Source organism: Saccopteryx leptura, chromosome 3 (genome assembly GCF_036850995.1).
Source record: "Saccopteryx leptura isolate mSacLep1 chromosome 3, mSacLep1_pri_phased_curated, whole genome shotgun sequence".
Lineage (NCBI taxonomy): Eukaryota > Metazoa > Chordata > Mammalia > Chiroptera > Emballonuridae > Saccopteryx > Saccopteryx leptura.
In genome coordinates this window covers 23939470-23943404 of record NC_089505.1, presented here as the reverse complement: position 1 = coordinate 23943404, position 3935 = coordinate 23939470, and the positions used below count along the sequence as shown (strand labels likewise).

Sequence of the window (3935 nt, the reverse complement as noted above, 5' to 3'; positions counted from 1 at the left end):
CATTTCTGAGAAATATGTTATAATAATTAAGTCACATATGAAAGAAAAAAATATCAAGTCCAAGCTTGCTTTTATGGTAATTAAACCAATTAAATACAACAAAATTAAATTTATTCTGACATTAAAAAACATTTTAATGTAAATTCGACATGTCCCGGCACAAATGTATTAAGTTTTTTCATTCTTTTGTTTATGAGAAACATGAGCCTGATGTGTCCTAGCAATTTTTTCAATGTTTGAGCATATATTTGAAAGGCAAATTCTCATTTGCTCATCAATACATTGAAGAATTCCTCTCTTTTTACTCTTAATTGTGTTAAGTGCAGAAAACCCAACCATACATATCATCTTAACTTTACACCAAACAAAGGATAGAAGAAACTTGCCTCCAGTCTTTCCAGGGAACATGGGGGGTAGTGTAAACAATCCAGCACAACAGCATAACAGTCTTTTGTAACCTAATCAGGCAAGTGAGGTGAGGGGTTGGGCAGACTGTCAGCTTACAGCCAATTCACCACACCTCTGTCGCTCAAAAATCTAAACTCCAAAAACCCTGTTGGTATATTGGTCCCTAACAGGCACATATTTCTATGGAATACCATAGGGCACACCTGGAAATCTTTTATAGCACACCAGTGCTCCCTAGAACACACTTTGAGAACCAGTGGACTGTGTCAAGGACAATATTTTCCTAGGCATTATTACTATTTTTAATAATAATATTCATAGATTATAATTATTGTACTGGAGAGAGTATTTCTTTGGGGAATATAAACATAGATCTTGGGCTCTGGCCGGTTGGCCCAGAGGTAGAGCATCAGCCCAGCATGTGGAAGTCCCAGGTTCGATTCCCAGCCAGGGCACACAGAGAAGTGCCTGTCTGTTTCTCCACCTTTGCCCCTCTTCTTCCTTCCTGTCTCTCTCCTCACCTCCCACAGCCAGGGCTCCATTGGAGCAAAAGTTGGCCCCAGAACTGAGGATGGCCCCATAGCCTCCACTTCAGGCACTAGAATGGCTCTCAGCGCAACGGAGAGACGCCTCAGATGGACAGAGATTTTCCTCCTGCTGGGCATGCCGGGTGGATCCCAGTCAGGCACATGCGGGAGTCTGTCTGACTGCCTCCCTGCTTCTAACTTCAGAAAAATACAAAAAAAAAAAAAAAAAAAAGAAAGAAAGAAAGATCTTGGATTTCCCTTTACTAAGCAAAGGAGGAAATAAAAGTGTTCATTAAGAAAAAAAGTTTACATATGTACATGTATATTTGTGTGTGTGTGTGTGTGTGTGTGTGTGAGTATATATATGTATGTATATATATGAATAACAAATGCATGGAATTAATACAAATTAATCTAAGTGTTTTCTTTAAATTCTATAAAATTTTTACAAAATGAGCCATTTCTGTAAGAAATTATAGAAACTGCAGTATACAAATAGTAGTTAGAAATAGCATTAATAATTAAGTTTTTATGTAAAAAAATATTTATGTTTATTTTTTCATTGTGATATTACATATGGAAAACTTGATCAATATGTAGTTCCAATGTTGAAAAAGTGGCACAGTGTCTACTGAACAGGTTATATTTTCTATTTTAAGAGGACATATGTTTAATGCATTTTTATATTTTAAATAAAAGTATTTGACTAGGCTCTGGCCGGTTGGCTCAGTGGTAGAGCATCAGCCTGGCATGCAGGAGTCCCGGGTTCGATTTCCAGACAGGGCACGCAGGAGAAGCGCTCATCTGCTTCTCCACCCCTCCCCCTCTCCTTCCTCTCTGTCTCTCTCTTCCCCTCCGCAGCCAAGGCTCCATTGGAGCAAAGTTGGTCCGGGCACTGAGGATGGCTCTATGGCCTCTGCCTCAGGCGCTAGAATGGCTCTGGTTGCAACAGAGCAACGCCCCAGATAAGCAGAGCATCGCCCTCTGGTGGGCATGCCAGGTGGATCTTGGTCGGGTGCATGCGGGAGTCTGTCTAACTGCCTCCCCATTTCCAACTTCATAAAAAAAAGTACAAAAAAAATGCAAAAGTGAAAGTTTATTAAATGTGTAAATATGTATTTCTTTCATTTTTTTTTTTTTCATTTTTCCAAAGCTGGAAACGGGGAGGCAGTCAGACAGACTCCCACATGCGCCCAACTGGGATCCACCTGGCATGCCCACCAGGGGGCGATGCTCTGCCCCTCTGGGGGCGTCGCTCTGTTGCATCCAGAGCCATTCTAGCACCTGAGGCAGAGGCCACAGAGCCATCCTCAGTGCCCAGGCCATCTTTGCTCCAATGGAGCCTCGCTGCGGGAGAGGAAGGAGAGGGGGAGGGGTGGAGAAGCAAATGGGCGCTTCTCCTGTGTGCCCTGGCCGGGAATCGAACCCGGGACTCCTGCACGACAGGCCGACGCTCTACCGCTGAGCCAACCGGCCAGGGTAAATATGTATTTCAAGACATTAAAAATAACACTAAGCTTCCCCTCCCCCCCAAAAAAGTATTTGACTATTTTTTTGCTCCTTTAATCTACTGTATCCACACCTTTCCTTCCCTTACTTGTCATGTACAAATGGTTTCTCTTGTCATTAACAATGTTTTTTTGCATTGTTGTTAATTGCACCATATTAATGTTAGGAGTTTGACATTGAGGACAGTATATGTGTGTAATTGTGTCATTTAATCCCATGTGTAGATTTGTGTAACTCCCACCACAATAAAGACACAGTACTATTCCAGTAAGACAAAGATCTCTCATGTGTTTCTCCTTTATAGTTACAGACCTCCTCTTCCCATTGTTATCCCTAACCTCTGCTATCACTGATCTATTTTCTGTCTCTATAATTTTATTACTTTGAGAGTGTTACATAAGTAGAATGATACAATATGGACCTATTGAGTTCAGATCTTTTCACTCAGAATAATAATAGAGATCCATCTAAGTTGTTGCAATATCAATAGTTTGTTCCTTTGTTCACTGACCAGTATCCCATGCCATGGTGTGCATAGCTTAATCATTTAGTTATTGAGAGACATTTTGATTGCTATTAGTCTTTGGTGAGGATTCAGAGAAACCAGGTCTCTCATATATTATCACTAGAATATAAAATGGCACAGTCATTCTGGAAAATATTTTGGCAGTTTATTTAAAAAACAAAACTGGACATGTACTTCCCATATGCTACAGCAGTTGCATTTCTAGAAATATTTTATTTCAGAGAACTGAATACTTATGCCCACACAAAAATCCTATATAAGACTGTTCATAGTAATAGGCAGTAAACATTTTTTTCTTTCTGTTTCCACTCTGTCTTTAGAGTGAGAATTATTTCAAAATTATGTATTAATAACTATTCTATATTCAGTTTGCCATTTCATAAGATACTTGTCTTCTTCAAATGCATGGACTTCGTACATGCTCCTTACTACTCCAATATGGTTTCAAACGTAGGCACTGCATCTGACCAAGCAGTACCAGCCTTTCTGAACTGCCTGACCAACCACACATCTCTCTTCAATGAAACACCTTCTGATCTCATTCATACCTATAAAACTGACCCTCCCTCCATGGGCCACATACTATCTTGACCTCTGTGAAAAACCAGGGCATTTATTTTTCCACATGTCTCTCTCCTTCTATTAGTTGTATGAAGGGAGGATCTATATTTTATTAATCTTTGTTTTTGCAGTATTTAACATAATTCGTCTCTCGGATAGAAACTAAATGCTTATTGAAATAATAGATAAATTTATTTGTCAATTAGCCATGATTTAAATTTTCATATTTAATTCTCACACCTACACTTTTAATACAGAGTATTTCCATTTCACGAAGAGGACCTCAAAGCTAAAAAAAAAAAAAAAAAAAGAATAATAACTAAGTAAAAGTTCACAGCTCAACTTGGAGCTGATGAAATGTAAGTGTTCTGATCTAATATCATTCTTTGTTTCTATTGCTAAGT

At 39.1% G+C, this 3935-nt stretch overlaps 1 non-coding gene across 1 annotated transcript; it reads right to left on the bottom strand.

Moving 5' to 3' along the window:
* Window positions 1–2340: 2340 nt before the first annotated feature.
* TRNAD-GUC (transfer RNA aspartic acid (anticodon GUC)) lies at window positions 2341–2416 on the bottom strand. Its single transcript has one exon. It is a non-coding gene; the product is annotated as a tRNA-Asp (tRNA).
* Between the last annotated feature and the right edge of the window lie 1519 nt (window positions 2417–3935).